This window comes from Pristiophorus japonicus, chromosome 16 (genome assembly GCF_044704955.1).
Source record: "Pristiophorus japonicus isolate sPriJap1 chromosome 16, sPriJap1.hap1, whole genome shotgun sequence".
NCBI lineage: Eukaryota > Metazoa > Chordata > Chondrichthyes > Pristiophoridae > Pristiophorus > Pristiophorus japonicus.
Genome location: NC_091992.1, coordinates 19049528 through 19073851, shown reverse-complemented (window position 1 = coordinate 19073851; position 24324 = coordinate 19049528).

The window sequence follows — 24324 nt, the reverse complement described above, 5'->3', positions numbered from 1 at the left end:
CACATAAATATCTCATTAGCCGTTGAACTGCCTGAAGTGGCAAATTCTGGGTAGCCGTCAATCATTATTGAGGAGAAGAATATTGACCAGGACCCAGAAATAACGCACTCCCTTTCACTGAACAGTGCCATGGGATCTTTTGCACAACTCATCCTCGACTGTTCATACGTTCTAATTCTACGGGGCGGATAACAACTTGCATCAGTTTACCATCTCCTCCCAAAGACGGCACCCCAGCGATGCAACCCTTAGCCACTACCGTACGAAAGTATCTAAATAAAAGGTTGCCTGAATATACGCTGACCTTTTCTGTTCAAAAAATTACGTCAAGTCTCAAATCTGAAACGTGGATTAAAAAAAACAAAGGGAGGTGGAAGATGTATGAGTGTATACTTGGTCCTGTCACATTACACACTCACATCTACCCCTGTACAACTCTCTGTTCCTCCTCCTTCCCCTAGCTCACCTCACATCCCATGTTGCATCTTCCCCAGCTGAAGGCACCAGACAAGTTGTGCTTTGTGCTGTTAAACTTGACTTACTATTCCTGCTTAAAATTGGCGAGCGACAGAATGCAAAGTAGCTTGCCTCTTTGCAACGGAATTGTGGTAGGCACAGAGCCTTGAATGTATAACGTGCGTGTTCTCAAAGAGTCTCCCTGTAATGCTTTCCAGCAGCTGTTGTCCCGAGTCAAGTCTCAGTGTTTTCTCATTAGTTACATGACAGGCATGTGCCCTTGGCATGATGGAGGGATTCGCACTGGGCAGCTTGTGTCCGACCAGTCACCTGATCTACCATCCAATGTACTAGTACGGGTACTCATTACCAACTATTTCATCCCAGTCCTCATGCGAGGCGTTTTGGTAAAGAGTCAAGCTTCCCAGGAGGTTGGTTCCCCTTCCAGGGCACTCATTGACAAGTTAGTGTAGGTTGACTTTCTGCAGCCACTTCCCCTTTTAGTCACACGTTGACCTCACAGCCTGGCCCTGGACCTCACACATTATCAAAAGGAAGTCCTTCCGTTCCATGCCTAGAAGTCCTGAACAATGAGGAAGAACTGGGGTGCTAAGTGGCAGCTAAATGTTAAACAGTACTTCATATTCTGATTCATCTGTGGATGCTGTGATCATTGGAGCTTTCACGACTGAGATCGATAGACTTTTGTTAGGTTAGGGTATCAGGGGATAGGAACATAAGAAATAGAAGCAGTAGGCCATTCGGCCCCTCAAGCCTGCTCCGCCATTCAATGAGATCATGGCTGATCTTCTACCTCAACTCCACTTTCCTGCACTATCCCCATATCCCTTGATTCCCTTAATATCCAAAAATCTATCGATCTCTGTCTTGAATATACTTAATGACTGAGCCTCCACAGCCCTCTGGGGTAGAGAATTCCAAAGATTCACCACCCTTTGAGTGAATAAATTTCTCCTCATGTTAATCCTAAATGGTTGACCCCTTATTCTGAAATGGTGGCCCCTGGTTCTAGACTCCCCAGCCAGGGGAAACATCCTCCCTGCATCTACCCTGTCAAGCCCTGTAAAAATGTAGTATGTTTCAATTAGATCACTTCTCATTCTTCTTAACTCTAGAGTATATAGGTCAAGTCTACTCAATCTCTCCTCATAGGCCAATCCCCGCATCCCAGGAACCAGTCTGGTGAAACTTCGTTGCACTCCCTATGTAGCAAGAATATCCTTCCTTGGGCAAGGAGACCAAAACTGTACACAATACTCCAGGTGTGGTCTCACCAGGGCCCTATATAATTGCTACGGTATATAAGTGGAGCTGAGGTACAGATCAGTCATGGTTGAATTAAATAGTGGAGCAGGCTCGAGGGGCTGAATGGCCTACTCCAGTTCCTAATCACCTTGCATTTCACACCTTGCACATTTCAGTGCTAAAATGGATTCAGACTTTAGTAAAACTAGGTGAGATTAAAGAATCGCTGTATATTTCACACATTACACCTTTGAGATGTACTTGCTAAATTCATTCACATCCCCTGAACAACTTTTTTTAAAAAGCATCTACTGGTCAGAAATTTCTGGAGCTTACAAAATCAAATTAGGAAACTCGTCAATTCCACAAATGAATCATTCAGGCAGAGTGGTGGAATTAGGCATACCAACCCTCCCGGATTGTCCTGAAGTCTCCAACAACAACAGCTTACATTTATATATCACCTTTAACGTAGTAAAACGTCCCAAAGAGCATCACAAGAGTGTTATAAGACACAAAATAATTAAAAATTGACAGCGAGCCACAGAAGAAGAAATTACGGCAGATGAGAGGTAGGTTTTAAGGAGCAGCTTAAATGAGGAAAGAAAGGTAGAGAGGCAGAGAGGTTTAGGGAGGGAGTTCCAGAGCTTAGGGCCCAGGCAGCTGATGGCACGGCCACCAATGGTTGAGCGATTATAATCAGGGATGCTCAAAAGGGCAGAATTTGAGGAGCGCGGGCCCGGTTGTGGGGCTGGAGGAGGTTACAGAGATAGGGAGGGGCGAGGACATAGAGGGATTTGAAAATAAGGATGAGAATTTTGAAATTGAGGCGTTGCTTAACCGGAAGCCAATATAGGTCAGCGAGCACAGGGGTGATGGGTGAGCAGGACTTGGTGCGAGTTAGGACACAGGCTGCCGAGTTTTGGATCGCCTCAAGTTTAGGTAGGGTAGAATGTGGGAGACCAGCGGGAGACCAGCCAGGAGAGCATTGGAAGAGTCAGGTCTAGAGGTAACAAAGGCATGGATGGGGGTTACAGCAGCAGATGAGCTGAGGCAAAGGCAGAGACCGGCGATGTTATGGAGGTGGAAATAGGCTCCTGGAATTAAAGATGTATCTCCCGGAAACTGCAGCGAGCAACTCAGGAGAAAAGTCGTAGGAGCATTAAAAAATGGTGGGCTGGATTTTGGGATTTTGGGGCGTTAATCGCGGTGGGACGTTAAAGTTAGCGCCTGAAAATAGTTTGCGTCTTCAACTGCAAGTTTCAGCGAAAATGTAAGTTGGAGGAGCGTTGGCATTGAGTCAGGCATTACACAACGGACTTTGAGCTCCCGAGCCAAAGCTTGCGGGCAGTAAAGAAGATTCATCGTTGTTTACTGCCCTGCAACATAACGTTGTATATTGTATAGTTTTATTTTGGTGGGGGGAGTTTTTGTGACTTTGTTACAGTAAAATTTATGACTCATCATTTGCCATTGGTGTCTTGTACATCATTCCAATGTTCACCAGAGATGTGCCTTTATGGGGGCACATAGCGACATAGCGTGTCCAGCATTAGCTCCATCCCTCAGTTTCCTCTATTTAGGAGCCGGTTCATTACGAGCTGGAGATGTGCGACTGTTGGTCCGCCAGCATCTCCACGCTGCCTCCCCCATGGATGGGATGGCTATCCAACGGGGGCCTCGCCAGGCTCCTCTTCGTTGTCCTCCTTCTCCTGAGGTGGGCCTGCAATCCCCGCTGACAATGCCTGGCCTCTCATGATGGTCAAGCTGTGCAGCATGCAGCACACCACAATGAGTTTGGATACCTGTTGAGGGGAGTATTGAAGGCTGCCTCCAGAGCGGTCCAGGCATCAGTCTGCCTGTGGGAGATGGCATATCTCTGTCAGCACTTCCTTTCAGAAGCGCAGCCTCCTCACACACTGCTCCTCAGAGAGCTGGAAGTTTGAGCGTTGGTGCGTGTAAACCAGTGGGGAGTAAGCCCTCCTCCCCGGACATCATCTACTCTCCTCATCCATGGGCTGACATGGCCAAGAGCTCTTCCTCTAGCTTGACGCTGCCTGGCAATAGCATGGAGCATGAGACGCTGGTGCTCTAGTAATGCCCCATTATATTTCCTCACTGAAGTTGTAAGGGCACTGTAACCTCAGATAAAGGTGAAGTTTGCAAGTCGGAGCTTCACACAGCGTCATGTGTGCAACCACTGTAGTCACTATGACCTGCGATGTAGGATCCTCATCCCTCCATTTAAAAATGCTGCCAATACCACCTGCCATACCTGGGGACCCTCTGTTTTTTTCAGGCGTTTTCTGGGCCGAGTGTTAAAGGAGGCGTTAAGGCCGAAATTCCCATCCGAAGCAGTAGCGCACCATTGCACGACGATTGACGTCAGCATCGCGCTAAAAATGGAGGGTGGGGTGGTAAGTTTTTGTGCCGGCACAAACCAATAGCCGAATTTTCCGGCTGGGTGCTAAATCCTGAATGTCCTGCATCATGCCCAAAAACAACATTTAATGCCGGGGCGCTAACTGAGCTGCAAATGAGCTGAAGATCCAGTCCACCGTGTTCAAAAAATGAACACTTATTAGTGCTAAAAAGTATTGGAAATGGGAAAAAAGGTTGTTTGACTGTTCAAGGCAGGACATTGGAGGTCATGTGACCAAACCTCAAAGAATATGGACACAAAGTATAGTGTTTATGTTACTGGACTAGTAATCCAGAGAAGGTGAGTTCAAATCACACCATGGCAGTTTGAGAGTTTTGCCAGCATGGACTGGTTGGGCCAAATGACCTGTTTCTATTCTGTATGTTTTATGTAATATGTCTTACCAGAATAGGTAACCCCAGGTGGACTCCTTTCGTGATGTGGGTCCTCAAGCTGGACTTTCCTTCGCACAGCAATCAGAAGAGTGAACAGCAAGGCAAGGTCTACCGAGTTGGAAAGGTTAACCTTTGAACTTGAATTCGAACAAATTCTCTCTCAAAGACAGCTGACGATTTCAGCACAGCCTTGCAAAGTCAAAGTGACAGACTCTTTAGATCTGTCTGATTGGTTGCACATTTATGTCCCAGGGCTGCCCATTAGACAGATCCATCTGCTGCAGTTGGAATACGTTTAATGAGCTGTCGATGGAGTCCCAACGTGGAGCTCCCGAGACACCCACAGACATGCTGCATCATCGAATTAAATGCAAGACAGTTCCCAACCAAAAGCAACGCATCATTCATTTAATAGGAGCAAAAGAGAATAACGCTACAATTTAAAATCTACAGAAAGCAAAAAATATTCAACAGAGTCAATCCCTGTAACAGCCTTATCTAATTTGACATGAAATGGTGCAATGGCAAGAATTTCTCATTCAAGATGGACCAACATTTATAAGAACATCAGAAATAGGAGCAGGAGTCGGCCATTTGGCCCCTCAAGCCTGCTCCGCCTTTCAGTAAGATCGTGGCTGATCGGATCTTGGCCTTAACTCCACTTCCCTGCCAGCTCCCCATAATCCTTGCCTCCCTTATCATTTAAAAATCTGACGAAGGGTCATCGACCTGAAACGGTAACTCTGTTTCTCTCGCCACAGATGCTGCCCGACCCGCTGAGATTTCCAGCATTTCTGTTCCTTTTTCATATTCCAGCCTCCGCAGAATTTTGCTTGTGTTCAAAAATCTGTCCGTCTCCACCTTAAATATATTCAATGACTCAGCCTCCACAGCTCTCTGGGGTAGAGAATTCCAAAGATTCATGACCCTCAGAGAAGAAATTCCTCCTCATTTCCATTTTAAATGGGTGACCCCTTATTCTGAACTGCTATTAAAATGCATCCATAGGCAGGTCGACTGGCGAGATTGTGGTGCAAATGGCAGGGATTTTGGCTTCTGTGTTTGTGTACTGGTACTTTGTTGCCAAATCAGCATATTGACAATTTTAAAATTGATTACTATCTGCACCGGCCCCCCCCACCCCGAACCTCCTCCCGAACCTCCTCCCTGGTTTACCGAGCCACTTCACCCCTGCTCTCCCCTTGCCCATGATGGCAGTCTTTGCTTCCTGCCACCTCCGGTGTACGTTGACATTGTTCCGGTCACCACACTTTAGGAAGGATGTGAAGGTCCTCGAGAGGGTGCAGAGGAGATTTACCAGAATGATTCCAGGGATGAGGGATTTTAGCTACAAGGTTCAGTTGGAGAAGCTGGGGTTGTTGTCTTTGGAGCAAAGGAGGTTGAGGGGGAGATTTGATAGAGTTGCACAAGATGATGACGGGTTTAGATAAAGTAGACAAAGATCAGCTGTTCCTTTTAGCTGATGGTACAAGGGCTCAGGGACACAGATTTAAGATTTGGGGCAAGAGGTACAGGGGGGATCTGAGGAAGAACTTTTTTTACGCAGCGAGTGGTGGAAGCGGAGACAATCAAAGATTTCAAAAGGAAATTGGACAGGCAGTTGAGGGAAATAAACTTGCAGGGCTATGGGGATAGAGCGGGGAATGGGATTGAAGGGATTGTTGTGCAGGGCACCAGAATAGACTCGATGGGCCAAATAGCCTTTTTCTGTGTCGTAATGACGCTATATTACACACGCACACACACAGTTTATGGAGCCAGTCTTCCCCTCTTCAGTCCCCATTACGAGTCCTGGCGCCCATCTGATGCAGCTGCTCTTTTGGGGGTACGGGTGGGAGGGGGGGGTGCAGAGTGGGAGTGGATATCACACTGTGGACAGGACTGCTTGACATTGCAAATTGCATGATCATAAATTCCTACCACAGTAAACATCAATCTTTGATCCCCAGGAGCAGCAGCAACGTTGGGAGCAACAGCGAGGGGCAAATTGGGGAGCAAAGCGATAAAACCCTGACCGTGATTTTTTTTAGTGGCCCCGATCATAGGAGACTTTGTACTGCCGCTCAAACAAATATCTTAATTGGAGAAACCTATGACGACCAGAACATCCAAAAAACGGCAGATGAAAATCAATCAGCCAGGATTCCTACACCTGATTTGTTGTCCAGTTGCAATCCCTCCCCCACAGTGTGCTGATTGGTCAAGTACACTGATGATGCAGATAGTCTAGGTCCACAAATGAAGGTCCACATCGAAGATCTATGGAGCTGTAACCCAGCAAGAGCCACCATCTTCTAGAGTGGAGGTGAGGAGGAGAATGAGCTTCTTCTGTGCTGTGAATGTTACGATTCCAAAACTCCATGATTTTCCAATTGGCGTAATTTAATGTTGCCGTTAACCCATTTATTTAATCATCGTGGGCCACCCCGACCTGTGCGAGGACATCTTCGCAGGCCAGGTCTATAAATAGAGCTGGAGCGAGCCACTGCAGTTTCCAGCGAGAGCTGACACAAATGTGCGACGGCTTCGAGGTGGGCGACTGGGTGATGTCATCAGGACCCAGGTCGCCGTTTGGAGCGTGGGCAGGAACATTGGCGGGGCCCTGGTAAAGCAGAGGAACGGGCAGAGCATGGCGGAGGTACGGCAAGTGATCGGGCCGGAGGAGCGATGAGGGATCGTGGCTGAGATTTGGAGGGGTGATCGTGACGGAGGTTCGGCGAATGGCACGGACGTACAGCGGGAGATCGTGGCGGAGGTGCGCCGAATGTTTGTGGCGGAGGTGCGACGAATGAGGGTACAGGGCCCAGAAGAGGCGAGGGCCCAGGGGCAGCACGGGCCAGCCCACACTGCGATATGTGCGCACACTAGGTCCGTGCAGCAGAGCAGGTCGCCAGTCGTCCTGGTTAATCCTTGCCACTGGATAAAGACCTAGCTCTGTCAAGACCGTGTGGTGGCTGATGTGCAACGGTCACCACATGTTAAACAAATCCACGCACAGGCATCTTCCACCCCCTCAATTGGAGTTCAGGACTGGAACATCGGGTCCTTCATTGAAACATCTGTGAACTCATATGGAAGCAAGTCACCCTCGTTCGAGGGACCGCCTATGATGATGATATTTAAAATAGGCTTATACCGATGTTAAGATAATGCCAATCGGAATATAATTCGGTTATTCACTATTATTAAACTCTTTAATAACAAACGGTCTAAGAGGTTATCTTTTATTGTAATCAGATTTCAGAATTAGATGAAATGTATTTGAACATCTCAGGAGCCAACCTTGCTGTCAGACAGTTTAGCTTGTACGTCAGCACTACATTATTCCCAAACGGTATATTAGTCTGCCAGTCGCAGGAGTTTATGGATCTGCTCAAGGCTGCAGACTCTGAAATTGATTTTATTTAATTTTGAAACTATTTAGAATAGAATTGAGCAATTTGCTCAGTATAACAAATGTTTTTTTGATTGAATTGTACTTCCCGTTCCCCCATCCCCCCCCCCTCGGGCAGAGTGGCTATAAGGCTTTGTCCGTTTCTCGAGATTTTAAGCACCCAGTTTATTTAAGCATTCGAAATGCTTGGAGATACATATTCATTAACACCATTTCCCCCCCCCCCCCCCCCCCCCCCCGCCTCTGGGACTCGGCAACAATTCTGCAGAAGCCCATTGAATAAATACTGCGTGGAAGTACAGCAATTCCACCCAGCTGTCAATACGGAGGTGGAGGCTCATTATTTACAAAGCCAAGTAAGGCCATCAGCAAGCTGGTTCCTGAAGCTTCCCTGCTGAGCAAACAGAAGTCCATTGAAAGGCGTAGGCATTGGCTGTGCATACTCTGCAGTAAGGGGAGACGGCCATAAATCCAAGATAACGCCAACTCCAGAATTCAGGTTTGCAATTCTATGGTCTAAGCCTCAATGAAAGCTACCTCAATTATGGGCTCAGTAAGGCACTGGGGCCATTGATCCCGAACCCACAGGGCTTCAGCACCTGGTGGCAACGGCGGGCTGTGTTTTCTTGGTGTGTTTGGCTTGCTATCACATTGTGTGGTGCTTTTACCCATCAGGGAAACCAAGAGAGAGAGAGAGCTGGATTTTCGGTTAGAGGTTGGTTTTTCGGGCGCTAATGGCGGCGGGGCGGTAAATTTTGCGCTGGGAAACGGTTTGCGTCTGCCGCCACAAAATTCAGCAGCTGGGTCCTGAGTGTGGAGCGGAGCGCTAAGGGAGGGCCTCTCTTAGGGTGCTAGGCCGGCTGAGCAACTGAAAATCCCGAGCTGAAGAGCCAGGCTCCGCCGGGACAGCTTGGACCGCCCGCTTTCCCGGGCGGTCCCACTAGGCGGCGCTACGGGTGCCATTCCAACCAAATCTCACAGCACTGTCGCAACCAGGGGCGTTTGCACAGCGGCACGGCACTCCCGGGCGGTACTGCTCAGCCGCCTCCGCAAAACGGGCACCAAATGTCCCGGCGGGGCGCTGGAAACTGCCGCCCGGGCGGTACTCATTCCCACAACCCTTACTGCCCTTCCAGGGCCCGAACAGAGGCGGCAACAGAACAAAAATGGAGTTTGAACTCATGTCTCTGGATCATTAATCCAGGCCTCTGGACGACCAGTCCAGTAGCCTAACCACCGTGCTACCATACCTAGGTATTAAATTACTAATAACTTCCTACAGCCCAGCGTTGATAAAGCGGAGGCCACCTTATTGGATATATCAGCACCGACGTGGCTCTGCTGCTGCCAATCCCAAAAGCCTCCCTACTGCTCGCGTAAGCTAAGCCCAACGGTGATCACCTCAGAAATCTGTCCAACCCGGAGCGGAGTTTGCCACCCTGTATCTGGCCCAGTGCAGACTGCCTTCTTCCACCTGCCTATTAGTGCGCCTGCCTCATCTACACATTGCCGACTTAAACCCCTGCTAAGCAGCCTGTATCCTTTAGTACACAGAGTTCTGTACATTCCTTATCCGCCCTCCTGTATGGCTCAGAGACATGGACCATGTGCAGTAGGCACCTCAAATCGCTGGAGAAATACCACCAACGATGTCTCCGCAAGATCCTGCAAATCCCCTGGGAGGATAGACGCACCAACGTTAGCGTCCTCGAACAGGCCAACATCCTCAGCATCGAAGCACTGACCACACTCGACCAGCTCGGCTGGGCGGGCCACATTGTTCGCATGTCTGACACAAGACTCCCAAAGCAAGCGCTCTACTCGGAACTCCTTCATGGCAAACGAGCCAAAGGTGGGCAGAAGAAATGTTTCAAGGACACCCTCAAAGCCTCCTTGATAAAATGCAACATCCCCAACGACACCTGGGAGTCCCTGGCCAAGACCGGCCCAAGTGGAGCAAGTGCATCCGGGAGGGCGCTGAGCACTTCGAGTCTCATCGCCGAGAGCCTGCAGAAACCAAGCGCAGGCAGCGGAAGGAGCGTGCGGCAAACCAGTCCCACCCACACTTTCCCTCAACGGCTATCTGTCCCACCTGTGACAGGGACTATGGTTCTCGTATTGGATTGTTCAGCCACCTAAAGACTCATTTTTAAGAGTGGAAGCAAGTTCTCCTTGATTCTGAGGGACTGCCTATGATGATGATGCTCACCGAGCTCCACTGGCCCAAAGAATCGTCTTCAAATCTAACTGTGACCTCACCCTACCCAATTTGGGAAGTCATTGCCAGCTATACATCACAGCCTGCACATTCCAATTCACTGACACGAGAGACTACAGCTTGTTTCTTTGGTCTTCCCCATCAAGAATCACTTTATTCCCTGCTCACTGAAACTTATAATGTGTAGCCATGTTCTTTTATGCAAAAACTTCTCTAGAAATGGAAGTTATTTTTGCGATTGCACTGGAGACCATATCAGAAACTATTGCTCTGAAATAATGGGTGATGTTTTTGCTGTCAAACTAACAGTCAGGCCAATGGCGCTCGCCGTTATTTATGGCACAGCAACTTCAGACGAGCACCACTCTGCCGTTAAGTTTCCCATAAACAGCATCTCGCCTTCTGGCTCACCAATAAAATGCATTGATTGGCATGAAGGTGCTGTAATTGTGCACTAGATACAAACTAAACTCGCCACAGAAAGTCAAGTCTTGTCCATTCCAGTGTAAGTACCCTTTTAATGATGTGATAAGTCTTAATTACCTCTCTGGCATTGAAAAGTAACTATTACAATCGTCGAGTCTCAGTCCTTCAGGTTTTAATTGTTGTTGGAGAATTAAAAAATTAAGGGCTAGAAATTGAACTTTTGGCAATATTGGCATTTGTTTGGCATTTTTCGCCAAAAATACTTTTAAAAACACCGCTATTTTAAAAAAAAAAGGCATAAAATTGGCAAAAAAAAAAAGGGGCCCAACGGTAAACATCGGGGTTGCATGAGGATTTGCGGTGGAAACCCCGGTCCTCGCCAACTTTAGTCCGAGGCTGATTACTGCTAAAAAAAGACAGGCCCCGGAAGGTGGGAAAACACACAAAAAAAATTGCAAAAAACAAGAAATAAAAAAAAATCCACGACACTTATCTAGTGGATCGCTGAAAAATAATTTAAAAATAAAAACTTTAACTTAGCTTTTTTTTGCAGGTCTTCGTACTTACTGCTGTTTCTGGGGCTGCAACGCAGGCTTTTCTTGGGTGTTTTTTTTCTTCCTAACTATAGGTCGCCGAACGGCCAATTTTAAGCGTTCTCATTATTTTTGGCTGATGCACGACGGCGGTCCACTTTTCAGCGGTATTTCAAAACCGCCGGCACACAACTTTGGCCAATTTAGGTGAACACCTTTTACCGTCAAAAAAATATCGCTGGCAAAACAGGCGCAAGGGCTGGTCAATTTCTAGCCCATAAAATTTTTATTAAAAAATAAAACATTTCCTCAGCCTCTTTTCTCACTCTCTTAATCCAGCTTCTCTGTATTTCTCAATCTGGATTTGGCACTGAATTCACCTGCTCTAATTTACATTTCCTTCTCAGTCCTTGCGCTGCTAATTTCACAATCCTTCAATCTGATTGGTTAAGGAGCTACCCAGTCGATTGCCCCGTTTCCTTCACTCGCACTTTCAGCAACTTGCCATGCAAAACATTGCTTGTTAGGGCAAGTCTAACTAACGGCAGACAGCATCAGATGTCCTGCCACAGCAGATTATGGACCATTGTTACAGTCAATACAGAAACCTGAACTCAAGATTATACGGTTGAGAAGGCGGGATCTTAACTGCTATGCAAATTTAATGGCTTTAGATAATGTACATTAATTGCAAAGAGTCGCTGGAAGGCACTTAACGTTTCCTAGTCTGCAGTATCAACGATTGTATAGATTTGCCTGCTGTAGCATTGCCATATAAAACCAAATAGGTGCTCTACAGATGACACAGGAGCATTGACAGAGTATAAGTGGATACCCTGAGGCATTTTCCATCTTGCAATGGCCATTACTTTTTTCATTAAATGGCAATAAAATCCTATTATAAGAAGAAGAGGCTGCATCATGTCATTTATACTGAGCTTTATTCCTTGCCCGTGGCTGTAATTTGTCCTGTGTGCTGAAGCGTTATTGTACTGCAGTGTGAAAAAACATTGATAATTCATGCGCATGAACACAAAGGCAACATTACATGTTGCGTCAATCAGGCAGATTGTACCTCACTGACGTTTTCATTAAAATGCTTCAAATTGTTATCGAGTCAAATGTTGCAACAGCACTTATTGGACCAACATAGCAGTGACAATACAACCATTTCCTTCATCCCAGACACAGATTGACTGTGGTGAGGGCCAAGCCCGATAACCAAAAGGTTTCGAGCTTGTACGAGTACACATGAATCATTTTATAAAACGGTGTTCCCTCTGCCTCAGAATGATAAGGCAGTGACACGCCTGGAAACTAACTGAATAATTTAAGGGGGCAAAGTCACCACTGGCTGCTGGTGCACTGTCCCAGCACGCCCGAGATTTAACACAGAAACATGAATCTTGCGCGAAAACAAATTGTAGACCTGGGCAATAATTTGAAGGCTGCACTCTGATTGAGGAGCTCAGCGTGGTGATGGCTGCTGATGTCAACGGGCCAGTCTATTCTGGGTTGATGTGCCACGGTACCCACAGGGGCACCAAAGCCATTTGAAACAACCAGAGGTGACAGCCCACTGAGATCAGTCAGCTTTGCAAAGACTAGGGTCAATCGTGTGCTCTCTGGTACCACCCTTAACTCTAAGTGTTAACCAGGATTCAGTGGGTAGCCCTCTCGCCTGAGTCAAAAGGTGATGGGATCAAGTCCCACTCCAGAAACTGGAACACAAAAATGTAGGCTGACACTTAAGTGCAGTGCTGAGGGAGTGCTGCACTGTTGGAGGTGCCGTCTTTCGGATAAAACATTTGTTGTCTATCTGTAAAGCATGCACTCCCATGTTCCGCCACCAGGGCGTGCATCCCCTGAAGTCCCAAGGGATCCCAGCATCCCTTGGGATCACTGTATATAAGCCGGCCCCAAAGGCCTGATCCTCACTCTGGAGTGTCTTAATAAAGACTGAGGTCACCGTTACTTTAACCTCCCTGTGTGCAGTCTCATCTGTGTTAGGAACACAACAACATTAAACCGAGGCCCCTTGTTCTCTCAGGTGGACGTAAAAAGATTCCATGGCACTATTTTGAAGAAGAGCAGGGGAGTTATCCCCGGTGTCCTGGCCAATATTCATCCCGCAGTCAACATCACCAAAACAGATTATCTGGTCATTATTGCATTGCTGTTTGTGGGAGCTTGCTGTGTGCAAATTGGCCGCCACGTTTCCTACATTACAACAGTGACTACCATTCAAAAAGTACTGAATTGGCTGGAAAGCGCTTTGGGACATCCGGTGGTCGTGAAAAGCATTATATAAATGCAAGTCTTTCTTTTAATATCACGGCGCATCAACCCAGAGGGAAGAGGCTGTTGACATGTGTAGCACTCATCAATATGGTTCAGAATCACATTAAATTAACTGCCCATTCACCTCGCTACCTCTCTTTCCTCCTTTAAGACACTCCTTAAAACCTACCTCTTTGACCAAGTTTTTAGTCATCTGCCCTAATATCTCCTTATGTGGCTCTGTGTCAAATGTTTTTGTTTTGTTTTGTAACACTCCTGTGAAGCACCTTGGGATGTTTTACTACGTTAAAGGTGCTATATAAATACAAGTTGTTGTTGCTGAGCACTCAGACAAGCCTACGCTTTACAATTGCATCACAACCAGCTGCTGCTTACCTGAAAATAATGTGGCCAGCAATAACCATGTTACTTCCTGTAAAAAGGATTTTAGGAGCATGCATTTTGGCTGTGGGCAATCTGACTTGCTCTGTTATAAGCTCTGCGTGTTTCTCTGTACTTGCAGCAACCACCAGCTTCAAATGAGTGAGATACCTGACCTGGTACAAACGTCTGTTCCTTTCCCGCCAATCAATGAAAGAAATGTTTTTAAAACTCTGGTGCCTGAAACTGGGTTCTATTTTTTTTTTTCACAACCAGTTATATTTTGCGTTTTTCACCCTTTCGGTTATCTACCCTTTCTCTTGCCTCCTCTCATGAAGGTATTGGCTCATGGTGAGTTTTAGATCTAAGGACCAGCAACCTTCCATTTGTTCGTCCAAATGTCCAACCTTCATGACCAAGCCTCAAAAGTGAGTGTCAGTTTGGCGACACAGGCTAGCCCGACCTAGTCTTTACCCAACTACCACGCGCGTGCACTTTAAGCACTCCCTCACCCAGGGCTCATGCAGCCAATTGCACCCTCCATCCTGTCCCCAAACTCAAAGACTTTGCTGCCAATTGCAGCCTCCCTCAGCCAAGTGCAGCCTGCATACCCTCCCTCAGCCAAGTGCAGCCTGCATACCCTCCCTCAGCCAATTGCAGCCTACATACCCTCCCTCAGCCAAGTGCAGCCTGCACACCCTCCCTCAGCCAAGTGCAGCCTGCATACCCTCCCTCAGCCAATTGCAGCCTGCACACCCTCCCTCAGCCAAGTGCAGCCTGCATACCCTCCCTCAGCCAATTGCAGCCTGCATACCCTCCCTCAGCCAATTGCAGCCTGCATACCCTCCCTCACCCAATTGCAGCCTGCACACCCTCTCTCAGCCAAGTGCAGCCTGCATACCCTCCCTCAGCCAATTGCAGTCTCCCTACTGATACTGATTGGTTAACTCAGTCTGGAGGTCAAACCTGGGACATTTCAGGCCTGTATGGATCTGTTGCACACTAGTTGGGTTCAAGAGACATCAGACGAATCTTGAATTTTCCGACAATTTTATATTTTCTTCCATTCCTCCAAATTTTATTCAACAATTTTAATAGTTATTATTCCTTACTTATAAATTCCCCTATTTGGAAATTAAAACAAAGCCTCACAACCCCACGAGATATCTGCGTTCCTCAAATTTTGCCCTCTTGAGCATCCCTAATTATAACTGCTCAACCATTGGTGGCCGTACCTTCAGCTGCTTCGGCCCCAAGCTCTGGAACTCCCTCCCTAAACCTCGCCACCACTTTTTCTCCTTTACGATGCTCCTTAAAACTTATCTCTTTAACCAAGCTTTTGGTCATCTGCCGTAATTTCTTCTTATGTGGCTTGGTGTCAAATTTATCTGTTTTATCTTATAAGAGTGCTGTGAAGTGCCTTGGAATGTTTTACTATGTTAAAGGTGCTATATAAATACAAGTTGTTGTTGTTGTCGATTGAAAATAACTAATGGATGCAATAAAAAATATTGCAACTAAAGAAAGAAAGAAAGGCTTGGATTTATCTAGCGCCTTTCACAACCACCGGATGTCTCAAAGTGCTCAACAGCCAATGAAGTACTTTTGGAGTGTAGTCACTGTTGTGGTATAGGAAATGCAGCAGCCAATTTGCGCACAGCAAGCTGCCTCAAACAGCAATGTGATAATGACCAGATAATCAGTTTTTTTGTTATGTTGATTGAGGGATAAATATTGACCAGGACACCGAGGATAACTCCCTCGCTCTTTGAAATAGTGCCATGGGATCTTTTACATCCACCTGAGAGAGCAGATGTGGCCTTAGTTTAACGTCTCATAGAGACATAGAAAATAGGTGCAGGAGTAGGCCATTCAGCCCTTCGAGCCTGCACCACCATTCAATAAGATCATGGCTGATTACTCCCTCAGTACCCCTTTCCTGCTTTCTCTCCAAACCCCTTGATCCCCTTAGCAGTATGGGCCATATCTAACTCCCTCTTGAATATATCCAATGAACTGACATCAACAATTCTCTGCGGCAGCAAATGCCACAGGTTAACAACTCTCTGAGTGAAGAAGTTTCTCCTCATCTCAGTCCTAAATGGCCTACCCCTTATCCTAAGACTGTGTCCCCTGGTTCTGGACTTCCCCAACATCGGGAACATTCTACCTGCATCAAATCTGTCCCGTCCCATCAGAATCTTATATGTTTCTATGAGATCCCCTCTCATCCTTCTAAACTCCAGTGTATAAAGGCCCAGTTGATCCAGTCTCTCATATGTCAGTCCAGCTATCCCGGGAATCAGTCTGGTGAACGTTCGCTGCACTCCCTCAATAAAACTGAACACTATATTCCAGGTGAGGCCTCACCAAGGCCCTGTACAACTGCAGAAAGACTTCCCTGCTCCTATACTCAAATCCCCTCGCTATGAAGACCAACATACCATTTGCCTTCTTCACCGCCTGCTGTACCTGTATGCCAACTTTCAATGACTGATGAACCATGACACCCAGATCTCGTTGCACTTCCCCTTTTCCTAATCTGCCGCCATTCAGATAATATTCTGTCTTCGCGTTTTTGCCCCCAAAGTGGATAACCTCACATTTATCCACATTATACTGCATCTGCCATGCATTTGCCCACTCAACTAACCTGTCCAAGTCACCCTGCAGCCTCTTAGCGTCCCCTGCAGCTCACACCGCCACCCAGCTTAGTGTCATCTGCAAACTTGGAGATGTTACACTCAATTGCTTCAACCAAATCATTGATATATATTGTAAAGAGCTTGGGTCCCAGCAGTGAGCCCTGTGGCACTCCACTAGTCACTGCCTGCCATTCTGAAAAGGACCCGTTTATCCCGACTCTCTGCTTCCTGTCTGCCAACCAGTTTTTTATCCATGTCAGTACATTACTCCCAATACCATGTGCGTTGATTTTGCACACCAATCTCTTGTGTGGGACCACATCCACTGGTTCTCCCTTGTCCACTCTACTAGTTACATCCTCAAAAAATTCCAGGAGATTTGTCAAGCATATCCATGCTGACTTGGACCGATCCTGTCACTGCTTTCCAAATGCTCTGCTATTTCATCCTTAATAATTGATTCCAACATTTTCCCCACCACTGATGTCAGGCTAACCGGTCTATGATTACCCACTTTCTCTCTCCCTCAGTTTTTAAAAAGTGGGGTTACATTAGCTACCCTCCAGTCCATAGGAACTGATCCAGAGTCGATAGACTATTGGAAAATGATCACCAATGCATCCACTATTTCTAGGGCCACTTCCTTAAGTACTCTGGGATGCAGACTATCAGGCTCCAGGGATTTATCGACCTTCAATCCCATCAATTTCCATAACACAATTTCCTGCCTAATAAGGATATCCTTCAGTTCCTCCTTCTCACTAGACCCTCGTTTCTCTAGTACTTCCGGAAGGTTATTTGTGTCTTCCTTCGTGAAGACAGAACCAAAGTATTTGTTCAATTGGTCTGCCATTTTTTTGTTCCCCATTATAAATTCACCTGAATCTGACTGCAAGGGACCTACGTTTTTGTCTTCACTAATCTTTTTTTCTTCACATATCTATAGAAGCTTTTGCAGTCAGTTTTTATGTTCTCGGCAAGCTTCTTCTCATACTCTATTTTCCCCCTCTTAATTAAACCCTTTGTCCTCCTCTGCTGAATTCTAAATTTTTCCCAGTCCTCAAGTTTGCTGCTTTTTCTGGCCAATTTATATGCCTCTTCCTTGGATTTAACGCTATCCTTAATTTCCCTTGTTAGCCACGGATGAGCCACCTTCCCCATTTTATTTTTACTCCAGACAGGATTGTACAATTGCTGAAATTCATCCATGTGATCTTTAAATATTTGCCATTGCCTATCCACCGTCAATCCTTTAAGTATCATTTTCCAGTCTATTCTATCCAATTCACGCCTCAAACCATGGAAGTTACCTTTCTTTAAGTTCAGGACCTCAGTTTCTGATCTAACTGTGTCACTCTCCATCTTAATAAAGAATTCTACCATGTTATGGTCACTCTTCCCCAAGGGGCCTTGCACAACAAGATTGCTAATTAGTCCTTTCTCATTTCACATCACCCAGTCTAGGATGGCCAGCTCCCTAGTTGGTTCCTCGAAATATTGGTCTAGAAAACCATCCTTAATATACTCCAGGAAATCCTCCTCCACCGCATTGCTACCAGTTTGGTTAGCCCAATCTATATGTAGATTAAAGTCACCCATGATAACTGCTGTACCTTTATTGCATGCATCCCTAATTTCTTGTTTGATGCTGTCCCCAACCTTACTACAACTGTTTTGTGGTCTGTACACAACTCCCACTAGCGTTTTCTGCCCCTTGGTATTCCATAGCTCCACCCATACCAATTCCACATCATCCAAGCTAATGTCCTTTCTTACTATTGCATTAATTTCCTCTTTAACCAGCAATGCCACCCCACCTCCTTTTCCTTTCTGTCCAACCTTCCTAAATGTTGAATACCCCTGGATGTTGAGTTCCCAGCCTTGGTCACCCTGGAGCCATGTCTCCGTGATACCAATTACATCATACCCTTTAACTGCTATCTGCGCAGTTGATTTGTCCACCTTATTCCGAATACTCCTCGCATTGAGGCACAGAGCCTTCAGGCTTGTCTTTCTAACACACTTTGCCCCTTTAGAATTTTGCTGTAATGTGGCCCTTTTTGCTTTTTGCCTCATCCGAAAGACAGTGCCACATACCCTCAGCACTGCACAGTAGTGCCAGCCTAGATTTATGTACTCAAGTCCCTGGAGTGGGACTTGAACCCACAACCTTCTGATTCAGAGGCGAGAGTGCTACCCACTGAGCCACAGCTGTCATTGAAAAGTAATGACGGAGCGGTGAAAATATTAAAACAAGATGTAGAACAAGAGAATGAGAAAAGGATAATTCAACAACTGAACACTTCAAATAGATAGGGAGAGTGAAATAAAGGAGGCGTTTATCCTGAACCAGTGAAGATATTGGAGAAACAGAACAGATAGCGACTAGCTAAAAGAATCCAGTTATTTTGCAAGTCCCAACTCCTCAGCAGCAAATCAATGGAGTGCGATCCGTTCCAAAGTGGAATGCAGTTATTTTCTCAGCACATGCTCAATCCGTGTCTGTCTGAAATACCTCAAGACGACCTTTGCAACCAGTTTTATGGAATTCATAGTTAAAGCTCTTTAAATGTCAGTGTTTCTGTTCTGTTGCCATTAGCAAGCGATAGTGAAAACTATTTCACCTCTCGCGTTTCAACCCGGGCATTTATTTAAGAAGAAAAAATTCAGATCAAGTCTCAAGTTGTTAATGCGTTAGGTACGAATCGAATGTTCATTAAGGAGACAAGGTCAAATAGCCAATAAACACAAAAGGCATTGAATCAACCGGTCTTACATAGCCAATGTCAAGAGAGAAAATCAGTCAAGTATTGACTTGCTGAGACGTGACTTTGTCAAGATCTATAAGATTGTAAACTGTATAAAAAAGGCGAATCTGAAACATTACTTGAAATTAAACCGTGACAATGGGATAAGGGGCAAAGGTTTCAAATCATAATCGGCGAAGTTAAGGCTGACCTTCCTCTTCAAGCAAAGAGTGGAATGTGTTTCCAGGTCAGGTAATGGAGGAAAAAAGCCCAGTATTATTTAAGAATCAATTGGAAGCTGTGGTGGGAAGGAAGGACTGTACAATCTATTTGGGTGGATATGTTAGGATGGGCGAAATGAGATTCCTCGTCCATATCTGTCTTCTGATCACTCCAAGCTTTAAATACACAAATCCAGACAACAGAGTTTAAAAGGGAATCACCACCCCTAATTTTATATTTAACATAAATAGAAATGACTTTCACATTTTAGAACCATAAAAGTGCAGAGGTTTACAGAACAGATGGAGTTTATTTGGTCCATTGTATCTGTGCCAGCCCTTTGCTAGAGCAATCCCAGACTAATCGCACTGCCTCACTCTATCACCATAGCCCTGTATTATTAACAACTTGCATTAAAAAGTGTCCTGAGGATCGATAAACATCCCAAGACACCTCACTGAAGTATAATTAGAAAAAAAAAAATGACGAACCAAAAAGTGAGAGATTAGGAGGGGCTTGGCCAAAGAGGTGGATTTTGAGGGAGGTTTTCAAAGGAGGAGGCAGAGAGGAGGAGGAGTTTCAGCAGAGAATTCCAGAGTGCAAGGCTCAGCCAGCTGAAGGCACAGTTGCCAATGCTACAGCATCTTTAACTGCTTCCAATTATCCACTTTTCCTCATGGTCTCTGCTTCAATCATGTTCTGTGGCAAATCAGTCTACGCTCAAACAATTTTCTTCACACAGCTTTCAGCTAACCTCTCTCCTCAGACACAGCGACTGTTTGAAATTGATCTAGTCGTTCCGTATTCACTCTGATCAAAATCCTTCATAATTTTTTTTAAAAACCTCCTCTTTACTTCCACTGCTCCAGTGGTAATAATTCCCAGTATTTCAATTCTCTTCTCAGAACTATAGTTTACCATCACTGGTATCATCCTAGTGAATCTATGCTGTATGTTCACTGTGGATTTTGTAATGTATTTGCTTCATGAATCATCATCATCAACATCTTCACTGAGGCATACGAAAGCGTGGGCCTTACACTAAACATCCGTAAGACAAAGATCCTCCACCAACCTGACCTCGCCACACAGCACTGCCCCCCCCAGTCATCAAGATCCACCGCACGGCCCTGGACAACGTGGACCACTTCCCATACCTCGGGAGCCTATTATCAGCAAGGGCAGACATCGACGACGAGGTCCAACACCACCTCCAGTGTTCCAGTGCAGCCTTCGACCGCCTGAGGAAGAGAGTGTTCGAAGATCAGGCCCTCAAATCTGGCACCAAGCTTATAGTCTACAGGGGTGTAGTGATACCCGCCCTCCTGTATGGCTGAGACGTGAACCATATACGGTAGACACCTCAAGTCGCTGGAGAAATACCACCAACGATGTCTCTGCTAGATCCTGCAAATCCCCTGGGAGGACAGACGCACCAACGTCAGTGATCTCGATCAGGCCAACATCCCCAGCATTGAAGCGCTGACCATACTCGACCAGCTCCGCTGGGCAGGCCACATTGTTCGCATGCCTGACACGAGACTCCCAAAGCAAGCACTCTACTCGGAACGCCAACACGGCAAATGAGCCCCAAGTGGGCAGGGGAAACGTTTCAAGGACACCCTCAAAGCCTCCTTGATAAAATGCAACATCCCACTGACAACTGGGAATCCTTGGCCAAAGATCGCTCTAAGTGGAGGAAGAGCATCCGGGAGGGCGTTGAACACCGAGAGCATGCAGAAATCAAGTGCAGGCAGTGGAAGGAGCGTGTGGCAAACCAGACTCCCCATCCACCCTTTCCTCCAACGACGCAGTCCCACCTGCGACAGAGACTGCAATTCCCGTATTGGACTGTACAGGCACCTGAGAACTCACTTTTACAGTGGTAGCAAGTCTTGCTCAATTTCGAGGGGCTACCTATGATGATGATGGCTTCATGGGTTCTTTACTTGAGAATTCATAGCAACACATTGCTATTAAGAATTAATTGGTTTACTAACCATGGTTTAGCAATCACACTACACATTACCAGTTCATCCACTAGGCTCACAACTCTATACCTCATCGTGGATGACCGAGACTCAATTGACTGGGGTTTTATTGAGTCTTGTGAACATCACGTGACTGGCTCAGCCACTCACAGTGCAACAGCTCGACAACTATTTTAAAATAAACAGATAAAGCCAAGAGAAGGGGGTCTACAGCCCACATATTACTCACAGGCGCAGACATTACAGCTTTCAAATCCATTCTGTAATGGGAATGTTTCTTCATCCCTTTTCCTGTTATTTCTGAACTACTTTATTGAATGGAGTTTGAAAAAAATTGACTTTGCAGAGTTACTGCATCCAATGTTTTGAAACAGCTGAAACTGTTTGACCAACAACCAGGCATACCAATGTTAATTCAGCTCGGTCATACTGGCAGCTTCAAAACCCCAACAAATCTATTCCCCCACTTTATATTGATTGTGGCTTTCGCAGAATAAGAGATGGAATCGTGGAATGCAATTAACAAAGCATTAAAACAATCCCTGAATCCACTGTAATAAAAATAGGACATGACCTGTTCAGTCACCATAAACTGGCCGGCTAGTTATATGCCATCAGAAGTTACTCTTTAAATTACCAATTCAAAAGAATCATCAGAATTTCAAAATCATAAAGGGGTCTGGATAGAGTAGAGAGAGAGAAGCTGTTCCCATTGGCAGAAGGGTGGAGAACCAGAGGACATAGATTTAAGGTGATTGGCAGAAGAACCAAAGGCGACATGAGGAAAAACTTTTTTTACGCAGCGAGTGGTTAGGATTTGGAATGCACGGCCTGAAAGGGTGGTGGAGGCAGACTCAACTCATGGCTTTCAAAAGGGAAAAAACTTTGCAGGGCTCCAGGGAAAGGGCAGGGGAGTGGGACTAGCTGAGGTGTTCTTGCAGAGAGCCGGCATGGGCTCGACGGGCCGAATGGCCTCTTTCTGTGCTGTAACCATTCTATGATTCTATGAATTAGAAAACAAAATAGACGTTAAATGTTTCCTATAATTCTTTGCAGGAAATCGAAGGGCTGACTCAAGCTTTTATCAAATTTTTTTACCTCATAACACACCTGTGAAGCGTCTTGGGACTTTTCCGTAATTTAAAGGCTCTATATAAATACTAGTTGTTGTTGTTAAGACTTCATTATAACAGGCATGTCCATACTATGGCCCGTGAGCCACACATAGCCCCAAAAATGCCAATCGGTCCCTCAAAGCCCTGGTAACTCAGTCCTATTTGTGTTTATATTTCTTACTTGCTGGCTTCGTAGTTTGAATTCTGTGAAGTTTGCAAAAGACTGTTTAGTACTATTGCCTCTGTGCTGGAATAATCCCAAATCCGAATACCAAAATTTGTCAGTAACAAAGGAATGTGTTTTGAACTCCATAATGTGCACTTATTTCACCCACAAAGACAAACAGCTTGGATCCCTGACATTATAATATATACAGCACATTTCTCCAACCCCTTGTGACTTGGATATCTGTCTGCTCGGTGCCCATCATAGAATGACATAAAATTTACAGCCCAGAAACAGGCCATTCAGTCTGTGCTGATGTTTATACTTTTTGCTTTACCCAAGTAATTCTCATCCCTCTGAACAATTTTAAGGAATATTCTTATTTTTAGTACCAACTAATTCTTCTCTAAGAGGGTTGTAAATATGTGGAATTCTGTGCCCCAGAGAGCTGTGGAGGCTGGGTCATTGAATATATTTAAGACGGAGATAGACAGATTTTTGAGTGATAGGGTTATGGGGAGCGGGCAGGGAAGTGGAGCTGAGTCCATGATCAGATCAGCCATGATTTTATTGAATGGCGGAGCAGGCTTGAGGGGCCAAATGGCCTACTCCCGCTCCTATATCTAATGTTCTTATGATGTCCTTATATTTTGAAAGGCATTTCTTCAGCTGCATAAACGCAAGGCAGTATCTGCAATCAACTCTAGCATTTCAAATAGTTTTTCTCGCCCTATTATTCTCCACAACCCCAGCCATCCAATACCTTACCTAAGGGACCATTTATCAAGTGTGGATCAATCGCAAAGGGGCCAATCATGACTGCATAAAGCTCTCCTTCAACTCTAGTGTGAAGCTTCCGATGTCACATTACCCTGCATTAATCCACATTCTGCCAATATAGAAATTTCTGTACCATCTCTCACTCCCCACCCCCACACACACACACAGCTATCCCCAGCAGTGCTGAGTGAGCCCTCTCCTAACCTGCACATGATAGGCTGGAGAAGCTGGGATTGTTCTCCTTGGAGCAGAGAAGTTTGAGAGGAGATTTGATCGAGGTGTTCAAAATCATCAAGGGTCTGGGCAGAGCAGATAGAGGGAAACTGTCCCCATTGGCAGAAGGGTCGAGAACCAGGAGGACGCAGGTTTAAGGTGACTGGCAAAAGAACTAAAAGTCGACACAAGAAAAAACATTTTTGACACAGCGAGTGCAGATCTGGAATGCATGGCCGGAGAGGGTGGTGGGGGCAGACTCAATCGTATTATTCAAAAGGGAAGAGGATAAGTATCTGAAGGAAAAATTTTGCAGGGCTACGGGTAAAGGGCGGGGGGTGGGACTAGCCGAGTATCGGCTCAGGCTCGACGGGCCGAATGGCCTCCTTCCGTGCTATAACCATTCTATGATTGGAATATTCCTGCTGTCATCTCTTCAGAGGTCACACTCACCAAATAAAAATGGTTTCTTGGCCCTCCGGTTTTTTCCGCGCACCTCCGAGCCCCCCCCCCCCCCCCGCCGACATTTTACCTCCGAAGCAGCGCCAAAAAAAAACTCCCTGCAATCATGGCCGATTCTCGGGCCATCTGTGGAGCTGGCATGGCGTACAATGAAGTGAGCTGGGCGGAGCTAGGTCCCGGCGCTGAAAACA